Source organism: Mirounga angustirostris, unplaced genomic scaffold (assembly GCF_029215605.1).
Source record: "Mirounga angustirostris isolate CCGP_5_RB_7025 unplaced genomic scaffold, mMirAng1.0.hap1 SCAF_5, whole genome shotgun sequence".
NCBI classification, from domain to species: domain Eukaryota; kingdom Metazoa; phylum Chordata; class Mammalia; order Carnivora; family Phocidae; genus Mirounga; species Mirounga angustirostris.
Genome location: NW_026991713.1, coordinates 46554868 through 46575338, shown reverse-complemented (window position 1 = coordinate 46575338; position 20471 = coordinate 46554868). Strand labels below are relative to the sequence as shown.

Here is a 20471-nt window from a genome sequence, read left to right as displayed (position 1 = left end):
AACTGAGATCCAAAGAGATTAAAAATGGAGCACCAGCATGTATATAGCTAGTACATGGAGGAAAGAAAGAAAGATGAAAGTGTTTGCTTTGAAGTGACCATACTAAAAACTACCATTTATTGAACACTTACTATGTTCAATCATTTTAAGGATATTATTGCATTATAAAAATATTATTATTATTTTTTAAAAGAACTTTTATTTATTTATTTATTTATTTATTTATTTATTTATTTATTTATTTGACAGAGAGAGACACAGTGAGAGAGGGAACACAAGCAGGGGGAGTGGGAGAGGGAGAAGCAGGCTTCCTGCAGAGCAAGGAGCCCGATGCAGGGGTTGGTCCCAGGACCCCGGGATCATGACCTGAGCCGAAGGCAGACGCTTAACGACTGAGCCACCCAGGCACCCCAAAATATTATTATTTTTTAAAGCCCAAAGATGAGTATCTACTAACAAAAGGAAAATGAAAAACTGACTTGCTAAAATTCTTAATTCAGCAAAAAGATTTAGGGCAGATGATGATGATGATGATGATAAGTATCATTTGCCGAACAGCTAGTATTTGCCAGACACTGTTCTAAGCACTTAATCTACCCAATGAGACAGATATAATTTATCTCATTTACACGTGAAAAAAAATATAAGGCACAGAGAGATTGACTTGCACGCTGTGTAATGGGATTACACAGTTGGTTAAATGATGGAATATTCTAGTATATGTGATGGGATACCAGATATCTGCTTAATTGGTTTTTCACTTTTAAATAATTCTTTAACTATCATGGAAACTCACCTATTGCAGACCTAACAAGATAACTGGTATTTTAAACAATTTATTTGTTTCCCACTACTCTTTTTTTTTCCAATGTGAGTTGTTTTCCTCCTACCCTTGGATTAAAGCTCAGGCAGGCCCCATATATTTTCTGACCACCATTAAGTAAAGTCCTACAATCATGTTAGGTCACAAATACAGTCCGAGTACATTATTATAAATGACCAACAACAGGTAATAATCAAAATGCCAACATTGTTTTAACATTAAAATCTTTCTACCTCTCCCAACAAGGGCCTGTTGCAGGCTAGACATCTGCAAGTTGGGAGTGAGAGAAGTCCTCCTTTTTTCCCCTGCTCTTCTTTCCCTAGCATATTAAGAATGGTTTCTGATTTTTGGTTTCCAACAGAGTTGAAGTTGGGATGGGGAGGGGAGAAGATATGAAAAGAATGAGAAAGGTCGTATATGACTATTACTGTTGTGAGGTGTCTTTGTGTTCTCTGTGACTGGAAGATGTGTAACTGACTTTTTTCACATGGGACATTTTTATTGGCTATTTGGAAATCTTTGACCCTGTTAAAGGCCTCTCAACTTGAGTGCCCTTGACCTGGGTGAATGGATTTTATTCTGGCAGTTAATTTATTCTCCCAGCTCCTAGATTCCCACAGCACATCTCCACTTCCCTTCTTCTGAGGTCCTTATTACCCTTCCAAGTAGCAATATTGGATAGAATCTAGTACAGATGCAGTGCTGGCTAAGGCAATTGCTTTTAAAGCTAGCTTTAACATTCACCCCTCATCCCATTTCCCTTTCGCAATGTGATTTTTCCACTCCTCCCGTGAAGAAATGGGGTCTATTTTCCTTCCTTTTTAAACTGGGATGATCCTAATAAAATGAAGTAAAGTGATTCTATGTGACTTCCAGGCCTAGAATTTAAGAGACCTTACAGTTTCCATTTTTACACTTTTGAAGCCTGAGTCATCATGTAAATTAGTCCAATTACTCTGCTGGAGAGAGAGGCTCTGCCAGACCCCAGGTAATCCGGTCATGCCAGCTGAGGCACCAGATACAGGAGTGAAGACGTTTTAGATTCTCCAGCAACACAGAGCAGACATACTCCAGCCAACACGATAGAGACAAGCCAGCCCTGAGTCCTGCCGAAATTGCAGAGTTGTAAGCAAATATATTACTGTTTCTTGTTTTTAAGTTCTTATATTTTGGGCTGGTGTTTGCATTTGGTTTTGTTGTAGCAGTAATAAATAACTGATACAAAGGTTATCTGATTTATAGTAAAGTACTTATGTATTCCTTAACCCAGCATACTCTGGTAGAGCAGAAAGCACTCCTTCATTCTCCTGCTAAAGCTATTGAGGAACCCATCTTGCAGATTTCCCAAGTAGAGTCAAACAGCAATCTAATAAAATTAAACATATACTTAACATATTGCTCCCAGAAACCCCACTTCTAGCCCAAGAAAAATGAAGACATGTTCACACAAAGATCTATATGCAAATTCTTAAAACAGCTTTATTTATAATTGCAAAGACTGGGGAACAACCCGAAAATAATCAACTGGTGATTAGGACAAATTCATTGATAAAACTACTGATATATGCAACAACACAAATGAATCTCAAAAGCAATATGATAATTGAAAGATGGTAGATACAAAAAGCTACATTCTATATGATTCTATTTATATGACATTCTCAAAAAGACAAAACTATAGGGACAAAAATCAAGTCAGTGTTTGTTAGTAGCTGAGAGTATGAGGAAATTGGCTACAAAGGAGCACTTGTGGGGGTGATGATATGGTGTTATTTATATGACTGCATACATTTATCAGAGCTCATAGGATTGTATACCTAAAAAAGACAGGTGCGTTTTACTGTATGTATATCTCAATAAAGCTGAATTAGCAAATAAATAAATAAACCTACTTGTGCCCTTCAATCATGGGAAACACATATCAAGCTAGCCAAATGGTCCCATTGAGGCCCCTTTCACTGGACTCACTTCCAATCCCTTTGGATGGTAAAAGGTGGTAATTACAGCACAACATAGCTGTCTCTAAATTAATCATCATTAAAAATCTTTCAACCTTCCAAAACTCCAAAACTGTTATACTTTTAACATGGGTGAATCATCTAACATATTCTCAGCTATTTCCTTTGAAAATCTGCATCTAGATCACCATACCCTTTGGAATGTGGCCTCTATTGTATCTTGGTGTCTCCATTGAAATTTTTGATCTATTACTCTTTCACATATATTTATATACATTATTGTAAAGTGACACTGCATTTAGAAAAAAAATTTTTCATGTCAATTGCTAGGAAATACTCATTTACCTACATATTTACTATTTGAAATGCTTTTCATTCTTTCCTAAAGATCTGAATTTCTATGTTATCATTTTCCATCTACCTGAAGAACTTGCTTTTGCATTTCTTGCAGCTCAGGTTTATTAGCAATGAATCCTCTTGTTTGTTTGTTTGTTTTTTATCTGAAAATGTACTTTTTTGCCTTCATTATTGAAAGATATATTTGGCTGACTATAGAATTCTGTGTTTCCTGTTTTTTCTTTTAGCAGTTTAAAGATATTGTTCTTCTGTTTTCTAACCTCCTTGTTACTGGTGAGGTGGTTTAAATTGTTTGAATTCATTTGAACATTTGAATTATTCCTCTATACAGTGTGTCATTTTTCTCGGTCCTCTTTCTCAAGATTTTCTATTCACCTTGGGTTTCACTATGATATGACTGGGTGTGGCTTTTCTGCAGGTTTATCCTGATTGGGGCTTTCTGAGATTCTTGAAGCTATAAATTTCTTTCTTTTACCAAACTGAGAAAATTTCAGCCATTATTTCTTCAAATATCTTGTTCTCTCCATTTTCTCTCTTCTTTTCTTCTGGGATTCCAATTATAAAATGTTAACACTTTTTGATATTGTTCCTCAGGTCCTTGAGGTTGTAAATTTTTTTCAATCTTTTCTTTCTGTTCTTTAATTTGTATAACTTCTGTTGACTTTGAGTTCATTAATTCTTTCTTCTGTCATATGCATTCTGTGCTAATCCCATCCAGTGGATATTTTTGTCATATATTGTGTTTTTCAGTCCCAGAATTTTTATTTTTTAGAGTTTCTATTTCCCTACTGAGATTTCTTATCTTTTCATATGTTGTGAGCATATTTTTCTTTATATCCTTAAGCATAGGTATAACAGCTGATTTAAAATCTGTGTCTGATACTTCCAACATCTGTGTTTTCTTAGAGGTCAAGCTCTGATGATTGTTTTTTCTCTTTAAAATTTTTCATGTTTTCGGGGTGCCTGGGTGGCTCAGTCATTAAGCGTCTGCCTTTGGCTCAGGTCATGATCCCAGGGTCCTGGGATCAAGCCCCACATCAGGCTCCTTGCTCAGCGGGGAGTCTGCTTCTCCCTCTCCCTCTGCCTGCTGTTCTGCCTACCTGTGCTCTCTCTGTCAAATAAATAAATAAAATCTTAAAAAAAATTTTTTTTTTCATGTTTTCTGTTTCTTCTTCAAGCAGTTATGGATTGTATTTTAGATATCGTGAGTGATATGTTGTAGAGACTCTAGATTCTGTTATAGTTCGCTGAAAAGTGTTCATTGTTTTAATAGACACTTAAAATAGTGGGACTCAAGCTACCAACTCTCCTGCAATAGGTGGCAACTTAAATCTCAGTACTGTTCTTTATTTTTATTTTTTTTAATTTTTTTTAAGATTTTATTTATTTATTTGAGACAGAGAGAATGAGAGACAGAGAGCATGAGAGGGAGGAGGGTCAGAGGGAGAAGCAGACTCCCTGCCAAGCAGGGAGCCCGATGCGGGACTCGATCCCGGGACTCCAGGATCATGACCTGAGCCGAAGGCAGTCGCTTAACCAACTGAGCCACCCAGGCGCCCCTGTTCTTTAGTTTTAGTTGGCCTATTTGAGTCTGCCCCACATAGGCATGATTCAGGGGTGGGCCAGAAATTTGGGAAGAGTTTATACATATAATTTGGAACTCCCCCTTTCTAGGACCCTCCTTGCTTGGATTTCCTCCCTCAATTTCTAGTGGTAATAGTTGTCCTAAACTCTGTCCTATGGTTCTTCAGTCAGCAAGACTATTGGATTTTTAGCTTCCCCATTTGGTGCAGACTGAGTATGTCCTCAGTCCAAAAGCTACAAAAATGAGAAACTTACCCAGTGCTGTTCTTTTCATCCAGTTATTAACTCTACTCCACTATCCGCCTGCTTTGGGTCATTATCCAATTCCTTCAGAGAATTGATTTTAATATTTGGTCAGGAGTTTATAGCTGTCATCTATAGGAGATTTGATTCAATAGGCACTACTCAGCCATACCACAGCTGGAAAGAGTCATTAATATAGTGTGCTAAATATAAATTCAAATTTCAGAGCTCTCCACCAAAATATCCATATATATAATCTCTGTACAAAAAATGTTTGAGGGAGGTGCTTTTGTTATCATTTTATAAAATAAAAAGATGAGGCTCAAAGAAGTTAAAGAGACTTGCTTTATCAGGCAGGAAGAAAACAGAATTTAACTCAGTGGTTCTAAAAAATAGACTACCTACAAAGAAATGGGCAAAGTTAGGGAAACCAAAAAGGATGCTAAATCACCCAGAGGTTAGTAGCAAAGGAAAAGCTGTTGCTCTTCCCAACACTGAAGGAGCAATGGGAAGAAATAGTGTGACCAGAGTCTCAGGAAAGCTGAAGTCATGTAGGAGGAACTGTCAGGCATGACCTGTGGTTACAGAGGAAGACTGCCACCACCAACAATGCTTCGCTGAGGCATAGAAGAGGCAAGAAAGAAAACCTAACCTCTCTCCCCTCATACTATCTACCCTTCCTTCCCGGTCCTCCCACTGACTGAATTCAACAAGAAGCCAACTGGTAAGAGAGTACAGGAAATAGCGATCATGGGACCAGCTTCCAGGAGGGACATAGAGCAGAAAAGGATGGATGGACTTGGCAAACCATAAATAACCAGCACGTTGCCTAAGATAGGGTTGCCAGATTTAGCAAATAAAAATACAGAATACCCTGTAAAATTTGAATTTCAGATTTTTTTAAAGTAATTTTTTTAGTGTATGTCCCGTGTAATAGGATATACTAACGATTAAAAATTTATTCATTGTTTACTTAAACGAATTTAACTTGCTGTCCTGTCTTTTATGTGGCAACTTAGTCTAGACCAATAAGTAAGAGAAACTTAGAGTCCAAGCCTAAGATCCAAACCCAGTAGTTTCTATTACCCCACCATTTGTTTTGTTTTGTTTTGTTTTTACCTTTCCTATGCCTACCTTGTATGAGTGCATCTCCTTCACCAAAGTGGAAGTTCCTTGGGGTGAAAGGCCATGTCTCATTCATCTGTATATCTTACTATTTTTCATCTCTCCCAACCTCACTTCCAGAATTTCACAATGTTTTGTATGTAATAGGTGCTTCATACATTTTTGTTGAGCATGTTGAGCGCTTTATGAATATATTATTGAATTTGCTTTCTCATTATATATTTATTTAAGATAAATTTCTGCTAAAGTCACACATTGACTTAGATGAAAGTCTTATGTCGGGTCAATTGTCATAAATATTCAGACTCCATTTTCTGCCTTTACTCTTCAAATTAAAAAAAAAAAGTGGTGTGTTTTTGTTCTTGTTTTTTTTAGATAGAGAGACTGGGGGTTGTGAGGGGATAGGGGTAGAGGGAGAGGGAAAGATAGAGTCTTAAGCAGGCTCCATGCTCAGCACAGCATGGGCGGGGCCCAACTCGGGGCTCAGTCTTACAACCCTGAGATCATGACCTGAGACAAAATCAAGAGTCGGTCACTTAACCGACTGAGTCACTCAAGCGCCCCTCTGCCTTTTCTTTTCATCCTTTCCTCATAGAATTCCATAGTAAGCACCAAAAAAAACTATTATGCAGTCATCTTGACACTCAGGTTTCATGAGGTTTCTCTGAATCAAGTGACTGATTGGGTCAACACAGCCAAAACTGAAAAAACAAACCTTTTAAAATGTATTTTGATCTTTATCAAGGCTTTAGGGGGAAAAAATCCTGTTCTACTATAAAAGACTGAAGAAGACTTCCAAATCTCGGTGAGGTAAGACTACATTCCTGAGAATAAAAATTTATTTTCTCACTGATTTTTTAAAATTCTGTTGTTAATTCTGTAATTCTGGAGCAAGTTATCAATAGATCAGTTTTTTTTAGGATGATTTGCAGGATTCCCATACTTATTATTAATGAGCTTTTGCTCATCTTATATACACACACACACACACACACACACAAATTTGATGCACAATAATTTTTGAGTGTGAAATGGTTGTCAGTTACTTTATTTTACTTCTTTACAAAAATCAAAAATTATCTCGGGGCACCTGGCTGGCTCAGTCAGTAGAACATAGGACTCTTGATCTTGGGGTCTTGAGTTCAAGCCCCACATTGGACCTAGAGATAACTTTAAAAAAAATCTCTCTAATGGGATGAGCTGTGCAATAACATTGAAAATCAGCAAACTTCATATATGAAAAATATGAAAAGAACCCTGTTGCCTTCAGGGATCCAAGAATTATATACTTTAGGCATTCAATTTCTATCTGTATTGAATGAATAAATATTTTTTTAATGGGACTAAATTTAACTATATAACTCAGGCCATCATGTGCTAGTTCATTGGTTTCAGAAAAGTGATTTTGTAGACTGTTCTTTAAAATATGAACATAGCTGTCTAAATAATATGTGATAATTGAAACTTCTCAGACCATAACAAAATTCTAATCCATGTCTCAGTGAAAGAAAACCTTGAGTTTGGGTCTATTATTCCACAGGTTTCCACGTGACCTTTTCCAGTCATACAAGTACCCAACATTTTTGCATATATACTAAGTGCTTTACGGTCATCATTTAATTTACTCTTCAAGAGAGCATTATATTATTATAACACTCATAAGGTAAGTATTATATATTATATGATCATTACTGTTCCACAGATGAGGACACTGAGGCATAGAGAGGTTATGCAACCTGCCTAAGATCACATAGCTAGTAAGTGTTAGAAATAACAATCAAATCTAAGTCTATCAGACTACTAAGCAAATATTCTTTTTTTTTGAAAATGTTCTTAATTTCTTTGATCTTATACCCAGCAGTAAAAAAAAATTACATACGCTCGACTAGACTAACATATTATGAACCTATTGTGTACATTGTAAAACATGCAAAGATTGAAATTTTAAGAGAATAAGGAAGCACAAATAGAAACAGAAGCACCAGTTTTATCACATACCCCATGGATCATCTTGTACGTGCCCTGTGTGCTGAATGTCCATTCTCAAGAATGTTGTTCTAAATTAGATTCTTTAGAAAATGTTGTGGGTTTTTTTAGTGAAAATATTCTTCACAGCTTTTGCCAAATCTAGATTTACTATGTTTGAGTTCACAATTTCCTAGACAAGGCCATTTCAACATGATTTAGCAGGAACAGGGAGATAGAACAGTGGCTGAAAGTGATGGCTACAGAGAGAACTAGAGAAGATGAAAGGGATGGAAGAACATTCACAGGCATTCAGATATGAGCTAAGTAATCCGTGTTTATATGTAAAATCAGGCTGATTAACATTTTGAAACAACAGTTTAGAGTCTTTTTATAATAAGAACAAACAGTAATTATGAATATAAGCATTATTTCTATAAAATATAAATGATGCATATTATATATGTATATATAATTATATTTAAAAAGAAAATAAACCACATTATGACAAAAACAGCCATTTCTTAAAATTGAAAATATTATTAGAAATAACACAGGTATTTAAATGTTAGCTCCACATCAACCAATACTGAATCTATAATTTACTGTGGATTAATTATATATTACTAGAAAGTGGATTAAGTAAAAGAAATATTTAAACACAGAAAATCAGGTGCCTGGGTGGCTCAGTTGTTAAGCGTCTGTCTTCAGTTCAGGTCATGATCCCAGGGTCGTAGGATCGAGCCTCGCATCGGGTTCCCAGCTTGGCGGGAAGCCTGCTTCTCCCTCTCCCACTCCCCCTGCTTGTGTTCCCTCTCTCGCTGTGTCTCTCTCTGTTAAATAAATAAATAAAATCTTAAAAAAAAAAAAGAAGTTTCCTTTAAAAATAAATAAATAAATAAATAAACACAGAAAATCTATCAAAATTGCTTCAGAAAGATCTGCCTGGATTTCTTGGTCATTCATGTGATCTGGTTTTTATAAGATGACATAAATAAAACCTGTCTCTGATTAATGAAGATGCATAAGAAAATTATTACATATATCTGAATGAAGTTTTTTTAGTTCCTTTCCCTACTAACATTATTTCACTATTCTTTGACTCTCAAGTATATTTCCTTGGTCTTTTTTGGACTGCTCATGTTCTGGGAATGCAGCAGGGGAGATGTGGGTGTGGAAATGGTACCTCTAACCACCTTGGGGTCTTGAAATTCTCCTTAGCCTTTCTATGCAGACTTTTCCTTTTTAGTCATCCTTAAACTCCAGATTCCTACATTCTGAGGTTCCTTTTCAGTTTGAAACCAGAAAATTCAGATCAAAGAAGTACTTGACATCTTTCTGCAGGGGAGATACGTTCCCATAAACATTACCATTATGCATGTGTAAGAGCAGACTTTATGAGAATTTCCTAGGAAATTCCTAAGTCATACCAGGTATAAGGGGAAAAATAAGACATACCAGAGCTAAATTTCCTAAGAAATACTAGTTAATATGATCATCTATCTCATTAACTAAAATCTCACCTTCAGTGCCTAACTTCCAACTTCTTATGACAAGGAATAAGTGTGGAACATCTTTTCTTCAAACCTGTATTTCCTGTTCTTATTATATGCTTTCTTCTTCATAAATAAAAAAAAAAATTTAAGCACCACCTTTGAGGTCCTAAGAGATGTAATTTACTATTTCTGCTCTAAATTTACAGACTCTATTGTTATAAAATGCCCTTTCTTGGGCATTCTTTGAAAGAAAGGAGCCTTTGGAAAAAGTAACTGTCGCCATAGTTTTATTATTTAACCAAACACTATCTCTTGTGTTAAAGAAGTAGCCATGCATTGACATTCCCAGAACCTCACAATAAACATTGTTTTGATCATGAAACTGGGCATTGAAAACCACCTTGATTTTAGTAAGCTTCAACTTAATTGGACCCATTGCCAGGATTCCAGGCAAAACTGTCTACTGCAAAGCTGTATTTAGAGACAGCATATACAACAGAGACATTGCCTCGCTTTTCCCAATGTTACAACTACATGACAGATTTTGTGATGCCTAAATTACTCCTGGGAAGAAAACTCTGTGCCAAGGAAACTAATTGCTTTAATTCTTCAAATCAATGAGGTATAATCTATTAAATTACGGTTAATTAACATACAGAATATTTCACAATTTTTTTAAAGTTTGTTCTGTGTTGCTTAATAATCCTGCACATTCATATAACATTAAATTTGCAACACAAACACCAAAATATGTCATTTACAACATAATAGTGAATGAGATATATAATTTATCTTACGTATAATTTATCATAATAGGTACAATGCTGCATATACTTATTTACTCATTTTTATTTATACTCTGACTCTTTCCACAAAGGATTTAGATGATTATGTAAAAATTTTAGTATGTACAATAAAAAGACTGAGAGCCAACAATGGTAGATACTACATAAAGCTGTGTTTTGCCATGGGTGATTTTATTTGAAAGTTCTACCACATTGCTTTAAAATAAAAAAAAAAAGCAACCTCAATGTACTAAAAAATAGAATGTTAATAGGTAATTTAATCAACAATCTACATTAGGAATTAGATATACAATGAAGATGTGACTTAGCACAATTTAGTTGCAGGAGCTGTTTTTCAGGTTGACACATTATTAGCTACTTAGAGGGTTAGTTTTAATATCAGCTGGAAATATTAATTGCTACAGGGCCACCTGGGTGGCTCAGTCCATCAACATCTGACTCTTGATTTTGGCTCAGGCCAGGATCTCAGGGTCGTAAGACGTTCTGTGCTGCGCTGGGTGTGGAGCCTGCTTAAGTTTCTCTCTCTCCCTCTCCCTCTGCCCCTCCCCGCTTCATGCTCTCTTTCTCTCATAAATAAATAAATAAATAAATAAGAACACTAATTGCTGTATATTTAATTATGTGAAACAGCATCATGGAGCCAAGTGGAGGCTCTATGGAAAATTTAGCTCCTTCCACCCCATGCATAATTTCCATCAACCCCTATTCTCCCCAAAGAAACATTCAACCCTATCAAAAACATTTCTTATTTAAACCTTGCATTAGCACCTTCTTTCAACCAGCCCAAGCCCTTCCTATGTAGAAATTCTGGAGCCACCACTAGCAACCTGCAAAATCATAGATTTAAATATGATGGCCTCAGTTCAAATCTCTATTTGCTGCCAAATCTGTTTTCAAAGAGCAATGAAAAGAAGGAAAGCACTTCACAGCTAGAAGAAAAAATTCTGGTAATTTAACTGGAGTAGGAGTGGAGATGCTTATTATAATATTTGATATAGACAAATATAAAGTCTAAGTAAAGAAAAGCATGAACTTAATGTAGATCTAAAATCATCACTAAAATAGATCTAATATTGTGTTGTTGGCGTTTTTAAATAGCAGCCTGTGTTTATGGTTTGAGTTGTCTCAGGTTTTGAAATTGTTATGTATGTAAACACTTTTATTGGAATTCCCCCAGTTACTCTCCTTGGTCCATATTTCTTCTTCTTTTTTTTAAATCTAGAATAATATTTATTAAGATCATGAGTACCATGTCTTATTTACAAATTTAGTTGGAGGTGCTGTTATTTATTTATCATGATTCTGTTATATAATGTGAAATATACATTACATGCACCTATAATCCTAAAAACATAGGTATGTATATATATACTTTTAATCTAGTTTAACAGTTATCCATGTATCCATATGGGTCCATATTTCTTCTAATTCTACTTGCTCTTCCTGAGTGATTTTTAATATTGTCATAATTTTAACTACACCTAAATGCTGTTGACTACCAAATCTGGGTGTTTAAGAGAAACATCCAATCATCACACACTCACATCCAACTATATCTTAAAATTTCCCCTAGTTATGATATAGATTTCCTCAATCTCAACTTGTCTTAAATTAAGCTCATAGTATCTTTCTTAAACCTATGCCTCCTCTTATAATTACTTCAGCTTTGGTACCCAATCCACCTGATTACCCATGTTAGAAACTGAATCTTTCCTATCCCTCACTCTCCGTACAATCAATGATCAAGTTTTGTCAATCTCCTAAACATTTTTTTAATTCTTATCTTCCTTCTACTACTAAGCACAGGTCCTCATTTTTACTCCCCTGGAACAATGGTTTCCTAACTGGCCTCTTTGCCATCAATTTTGTCCCTCTACAATTGTTTCCTACACTCCTGCCAGAGTTCTGGAATGCTACCAGTGTGTTCTAAAATGCAAACTTATCCATATCACAGATCTATTTAAAACCCTTAGTGGCTCCCCCAAAGATTTGTGCATTACTTCCCAAAGTGTGCCTCTAGAACTTTAGTCCCAAAAGATGATCTTTTTAAGTGTTTCATAGTCAGAAAACTGTATAGTATGTCCCTGGAGAATCACACTGTATATTAGCATATTTAAGCTTCTCACAGACTCTATGTTAAAGAAGCCTTTTCGATCCAATGTTTGGAAAACTGCTTCCCCCACAGAATTCTCCCTAGGAACAAAATATTTCATCAAATATCTTCTAGGGAAGCTCCTTAACATGTCACATGAGGCCTTGCATGATCTGGAGTCTGCCTGACTCTTTGGCCATCATTTTCCCCCCAGTGCCCACACCCTTCTTTGTTCTCCAATACCACTGAAGCATTGTTTCTTAGCCCTTGGCCCTAGCTCAAGCTGTTTCTTCTTCTATTTCTGTTTCTTCTGTTTACTTCTGTTTCTTCTTCTTCTAAGACTTGTTTCAAAGTCTTAAAGAAGACTTTGCCTAACCCCTTCTGTGTACTTCCATAGCCCTCCAGGCTTGCCTCTTTCATTGTTACTGAATTCAACTACTTGTGAATCTCTCTCCCCGATTAGACTATCAACTTCTTGAAGGTGGTGATTATGTTTTATTTGTCTTTGTATCCCTAGCATAAGCACAATACTTGGCATTGAGTAAGACTAAAGTGAAATAAATAATGCCTGGCCTATGTAGCAGGTACCCATTAATAAATCCCACGAATATTAGTTGAATCAGAAACAGGTTTCCCTCAACCATAAATCACTTGTTTGAAGGTCTTTGAACATAGAAACAATTCTTCCAGTAATGACTTTTATCTGACGCATCTAATAAATTCCTTTTAATCACCACTGTACCTTCACAGACATCGATGCCCCTTTTACTGTCTTACAGCACATATAATACTGGTTGCTCTATAAATCTGAAGAGTTGTGGCCTTTCACTGAATTTCTTTATGAGTTAAATCTTTCAGATACACAGAACTGAGTAGGTAAAGGAAAGACGTGGTTTAGGATTCCCTGGATTGTTTCATGAAAGGATATAGTGAGGTAAATTAATGCTGACACAGTGCCCTCTGTCAAAATAGCATGCTGGTCTGAGAAAATGATCACAAACCGCATATGTGCCAGTTGGAGAAGAGCAGAGCACTCTAGATGGCTGTGTTACATCTGACATTTTTAAACAGCCAGACTTTCAGAATACAGAAGTGGAAAATCTTCTCCTGGGAGATAATCTAAAGTTGTTGCTTTTAAGATCCCAGGAGGGGTCTTCATTATAAGGTGAATCAACCTCTTAAAACTGGAGGCTAAATGGATGTTTACTAAAAACCATGCTTCTTTTTCTTATAATTCTGTTCCCTTTTACTTATCATATATCACTTATCATTTCTATTATATTTTTGCAGAACAATTAAATTGCTACTTACCTATGGCTCAATGAGAATTTGTATATTTAGGTCTTTTAACATTTCTGGGTAAGTCAACCTTTAATTTAAATATCTCTTGCAATCTTTAATGGATTTCTACTATCACGAAGTAAGGTAGTTCCCACTTATTTGTGGTTTTGCTTTCCAAAGTTTCAGTCACCTGCAGTCAACCACAGTCAAAAGCAGATGAACCTCACATATCTGGACATATTCTCATTGATTGTCAGAAGGTTACTAGTAGCCTAATGCTACATCACGATGCCTACATCATTCACCTCACTTCATTTTATCACGTAGGCATTTTATCATTTCATATCATCACAAGAAGAAGGCTGAGTACAGTATAATAAGATATTTTGACTGAGAGACCAAATTCATATAGTATTTATTATAGTATATTTTTGTAATTGTTCTATTATGAGTCATTGTTGTTAATTTCTTACTGTGCCTAATTTATACATTAAATTATCATAGGTATGTATGTATGGGAAAAATCATAGTATATATAGAGTTTGGTACTATTTGTGGTTTCAGGCATCCACTGGGGGTCTTGAAACACATTTCCTGTGGATAGGGAGGTTGGGTTTCTGTAAAAGTATCTGCTGGAAAGGGCACCTCAGTTACTCCATCCAACTGTGCAGGGGAAGTTTATCTCTGGTCCAATGGCATTTGATTTCTGAAAGAATCTCGCTACATAGCAATCACATGTGCTGAATTTCATCATGACATTACTTAAATAGTGGGGAATAGACTGCTATATGCTCTGATAAAGACACTTGGAGAGGGGCACCTGGGTGGCTCAGTCATTAAGCGTCTGCCTTCAGCTCAGGTCATGATCCCAGGGTCCTGGGATCGAGCCCCGCATCGGGCTCCCTGCTCAGCGGGAAGCCTGCTTCTCGCTCTCCCACTCCCCCTGCTTGTGTTCCCTCTCTCGCTGTCTCTCTCTCTCTGTCAAAAAACAAATAAAATCTTAAAAAAAAAAAAAAAAGACACTTGGAGAGAATTCTAACCCTTCAAATTCCAAAAATACGGGAGAATGATAAAAATTGACCAGTCCTGGCTCTGGCCCCCTGAGACATAAGAATACTTTCATAGATTATAATGGGAGCCTCACCTTGACCACCTGGCCATGGGCTGTAGCTGTGGCCTGGCTGTTCTTCCCTAGACCTAGAAATTAGCAAGGATTTATTAAGAAAAAAAAAATCTGTTTTTTTCTAGATGAAGCAGCAGAGAGAAAAACATAATAGACAACAGAAGGCAGAAATGGCAATTTCCTTCTCTTACTCTTTTTCCCTTCTTCCTCTTTTGTCTTTAATTTAAATGGGATCCTGGGGATACTACTAACACCTTCACATTGTACTCACAGTCCCTTTTATATGCAATTCATCTCTTTACTTGGTTATTGTGCACCACCTCCAATTCCACACCAAAAATATTTATATTCCCAATATAATAATGGACATCTTTCTACTTGTAGGTTTCAAAATGGAAGAAGTATGTAATATAATGTACAATATACATAAGTGCATCGTTGTACCTTTTTGTTTGGGGTCTTCTTTTTCTCTATACAGTATTATAATCTTATATCATTTTGTAAACTGTTATAATTCCCCCTTTCTTTTTTAGTCATTATCATTTGCAGTGACTTCCTATCCCTAGAATTTCTGGAACTCATTTCTGTTCCAAGCTGTTAGGTTTCTTCCAAAGTGAAGTCCTGCTGTATCTTCCGTGGCATACATGTCTGAACTTGTATTTACCGTATTTTACTTCTCAGCCCTCATTCACATTGACAGTGCCTCCCAATTTAGGTCACCAAATGGACTTCATTATCATGTTTTTTGCCTTCATAGAGTCCAGATAAAGAATAAAATGTCCGACAGAATAAACATGACCTTATTCTGACTCCTGTGGCACTCAGCCAGGCATCTTGACACGACAGGCTCATTCTTACTCTTCGTCTGCTAAAAACCATTGCTCACATCAGTTGAAGCAAGATTTCAAATGATATACATCATTTGATATCAAAAAATGTCTCAGGGCCTGGTGAAGTAGCAACCTATTTTGTTTAGCAATTTTAAGAGGAAAAAATTATTTAGTACAGTTGACATAACCCACTTTTTACAAAAGAAGGCGTGGCTTAAGATTCTAATTCACCTATTGTTCACACATTTTCTCCCAGTGTTTGATGTCAGACCTGCAGGATCTTGCTTTTGGCTTTTTGCCTTGCTTTGTTTGTTGTTTTTATGGGCTTTGAAGGTGTGTATCTAATACCTGGACTTGGGGCAATGTGATATTGTGGAAACCCATTAGATTAGTAGCTAAAAGACCTGAGTTCTAATCCTGGCTCTGCTATTATTATTTACAATCTTGGTTAAGTCAATCAAATGTCAAGACTTGAATCTTTTTCATCTGTACAATGAAAGGGTTAGATTTCAATTTATTACATCCCAACATATTCTGATTCTCTGACTTTGTGTGTGTGGATTTAAGAATTCCTTCCTTTGGACTGCTCCTATAAGAAGACTGAACAGAGGCTGACAATGCAACTTACCTTACAAGACTTTGAAAGGCCCATCTAGCAAAAGCATCTGCAGATCTCTGTTTTCTCTCTCATCTAGTTTTAAATTTCATCTTAAAGAGTTGTCACCATGTGGGACAGCCAAGGAATAAGAGGTATAATCTTTGGAAGGCCTAATTAACTAGCATATATATTTTCCCTGGTATGGTACACTCACTGTGTCCCTTTATTAGATATTAATTTCTTTAACTATTGAGGCAACTGTTTGGAATTTGAAGGTGTAAAGGACAAAATAATAAACATATCTTGCATAGGTAAAGAACTGTAGACTTTACAAAGGACTTTAATGTCTATCTCAATGAAGGAACAAGCAGGAAGGAACTGTGGGAGTAAATGGTCACTGACAAATGTTACTTGAAGGAGAATATAAGCTTAATAGCTACTGCATGCAAATAAGCCTATTGAATGAAAAAATTCTGGATGATTCTTGCATCTCCATTTGGTATTCTCTCTCCTTTTTTTCTTTTACTCTCTCTTCTACCCACTTACCAACCCTATAAAGTGCCCAGTACCTTCAGCCTGCCACTGAACTTTCTAGAACACCCCACCCACCCCACCACAGAATTCTGTATAGAATTGCCCTACTCTGACAGCTATGTATCTGTTGGTCTTTACCAAGACTGTCAAAATATTCCTCATCAGAATGTCCTGAGGTTATTGTCCCACAATAACCCATGGTTATGTGTCAATGGATGCTACCCTGCTAGGTAAAATAAGGTAGGTTTCATTGGAAGAAAACAAAAGAAGTTTATTTTTTTTATTTAAATTTTACTTAGTTAACATACAGTGCAATATTGATTTCTGAGTAGAAATCAGTGGTTCTGATTCACTTACATACAAGACCTAGCACTCATCACAATAAGTACACTCCTTAATACCCTTCACCCATCTAGTGCATCCCCCACCCACGTCCCTCCATCATCCCTCAGTTTGTTCTCTATTGTTAAGAGTCTCTTATGGTTTATTTCCCTCTCTCCCTTGTTTTTTCCCCCTCCTCCCGTATGTTTGTTTTCTTTCTTAGATTCCTCATATGAGTGAGATCATATGGTATTTTTCTTTCTCTGACTGACTTATTTCACTTAGCATAATACACTCTAGCTCCATCCACATTGTTGAAATGGCAAGATTTCATTCTTTCAGATGGCTGAGTAATATTCCATTATAATATTCTATTATAAATATTATGTATATATACATATATATACTTTATCCATTCATCAGTTGATAAATAGCTTGGCTATTGTTGCTAATGCTGCTATAAACATTGGGATGCATGCATCCCTTCAAATCTGTATTTTTGTATCCTTTGGATAAATACCTAGTAGTGCAACTGCTGGGTCATAGGGTAGTTCTATTTTTAACTTTTTGAAGAACGTCCATACTGTTCTCCAGAGGAAGAAAACAAAAGGAGTTGCTTCATAGGAATTTCAAGGGCTCAGGAAGCCATAATGAGGGAGATACTTTGAGACACTTACAGACCTGTAGCAATCTTTAAATCACACAAGAAAAGCTAAGCCTACCAACAGAATAGGCTTTAATATATTGAATAATATATAAATTCATATACTTCTTGCCACAATTTGCCTTCTTACCGTCTATGCTTCAAACTTGTCAAACTAAAGACATGTTATCCTGAATTCAAGTTGATAAATATATTTACGAAAATTATTTATTCTCAATACTCTGATTAACTAGTTTCAAAGATCCTGTCCAGTGTTTATATAACATGACCTCCCTAATGTTGAATTTTTCTCATTTCACTTTTCTTCTGATTATAAAAGAACATATATTGTAAAAATTTAGAAAATGCAGAATAGTGTAAATAAACAAAAGGCAGTAATGCAAACAAAGAATCCATTAGCCAGAAAGAACCACTATTAATATCTAGATATATTTCTTTTCAGTCTCTTTTTCCTAAAAACTAAACAACGTTATATATGCCTCAGTTAACCAACATCCTAAAAAAAAATGTGCTTATCCATCCTATGTATGTAACACAAGTTTATGTAATGACTTTCTTATTTTAGACATTTAAATTATTTCAAATTTTATTATAAGAAACAATGAGAAAAACATGATTATGAAAAAATTATTCTCATCTCTAATTATTGCCATAAAAATTCCTGTAAGTACAATTACTGGTTAAAATATATATATATATTTTAAGATTCTTATACCAAAAAGTAGAAATAGTAAACATGTGGGTAAGTGTAGGGGTGCCTAGGTGGCTCAGCTGGTTAAGTGACTGCCTTCGGCTCAGGTCATGATCCCAGGGTCCTGGGATCAAGCCCCACATTGGGCTCCCTGTTCAGCGGGAAGCCTGCTTCTCCCTCTCCCACTCCCCCTACTTGTGTTCTCTCTCTCACTGTGTCTCTCTCTCTCTGTCAATTAAATAAATAAATAAAATCTTTAAAAAAAAATATGTGGGTAAGTGTAAAAAAAAATCGGTTTATATTTTTCTTTCTTTCCTCATCTAAAAGACATATGACTTTATTTTATTTTATTTTATTTTTTTAAAGATTTTTTATTTATGTGAGAGAGAGAATGCACACAAGCAGGGGGAGGGGCAGAGGAAGAAGGAAAAGCAGACTCCCCACTGAGCAAGGAGCCTGACCTGGGGTTCAATCCCAAGGCCTTGAGATCATGACCCCAGCCAAAGTTAGACACCCAACCGACTGAGCCACCCAGGTGCCCAAGACATATGACTATGTAAAGCAAAAAAGTGTAACACTGTATTGATGGGCTTGTAACAGATATAGATGTAATGTATATGACAAAGATAGCACTAAGAACAAGGGATAAATGGAATAATACTATTGCAAGTATTCTGTATTTTATCTGGAGTAATTCCATATAGCTCCAAGTAGATTGGGATAAGTTAAAAATGCATTTTTAAAAACTCTACAGAGGGGCACCTGGGTGGCTCTGTCGGTTGAGCATCTGCCTTCAGCTTGGGTCGTGATCCCCGGGTCTTGGGATGGAGCCCCCCCATCGGGCTCCCTGTTCAGTGGGGAGCCTGCTTCTCCCTCTGCCCTCCACTTGTGCTCTCTCTCATGTACTCTCTCTCTCAAAAAAATAAATAAAATCTTAAAAAAAAAACCTACAGAAACAAAAAATAATGAAGAGAAAGATAGAAAGTCAACAGAGGAATTAAAATGGGATACTAAAAAATATTCAATTAACACAAAAGAAGGAAATGAGGAACAGAAAAACAAAAAATCAGTTAAGATAGAAAATAGCAGACCTATGAATAAGTATAAATATATATTAATACATATTAAATATGAAATGTTTAATATGCATATTAAATACAAATTTTGTTTTTGTTAAAACACATATTTTGTTGGCTAATTGAATTTAAATTTTTAAAAAACCACATATTTTGGGGCGCCTGGGTGGCTCAGTTGGTTAAGCGACTGCCTTCGGCTCAGGTCATGATCCTGGAGTCCCGGGATCGAGTCCCGCATCGGGCTCCCTGCTCGGCAGGGAGTCTGCTTCTCCCTCTGACCTTCCTCCTTCTCATGTGCTCTCTCTCTCTCTCAAATAAATAAATAAATTAATTAATTAATTAAAATAAAATAAAATAAAAAATAAATAAAAAACCACATATTTAAATACATAATAGGGGTACCTGGCTGGCTCAGTCAGTGGAGCATATGACATTTGCTCTTAGGGTTATGAATTTTAGCCCCACGTTGGTATAGAAATTACTTAAAAGCAAAATCTTAAAAAAAATAAGAATGGTAAAAAAGCAAGTATCAACTATATGCTGTCTACACAAGATGCGCTTTAAATACAGACAAATGGATTTAAAGTAAAAAAGATGAAAAAAGATCCCCCATGCAAACAGTGAAACACAAGAAAGCAGGAGCTTTTGTATTCGTATCAGACAAAATAGACTTCAAGGAAAGGAATGTTACTAGGGACAAAAAGGGATACTTCATAATGATCAAGGATCAACATATTAGGAAAATATGACAATTATGAATATATACGTAGTGTGATGGACAGCGAATTCTCAGTGAAAACTCCATTCTAGGGAAAGAGGAGTGTGAATTTTGGGTAGACAGCTAGCCTTTTCTGCCACAGGCAGATTACTTACTCTCTCTGTAAAATAAGATAATGCTTTATAG

At 36.0% G+C, this 20471-nt stretch overlaps 1 protein-coding gene across 25 annotated transcripts in view; it reads right to left on the bottom strand.

Moving 5' to 3' along the window:
* The window catches only part of LOC129045780 (uncharacterized), a 202396-nt gene that overhangs the window by 151590 nt on the left and 30335 nt on the right, over positions 1–20471 (bottom strand). The gene's annotated exons all lie outside the window — the stretch shown is intronic.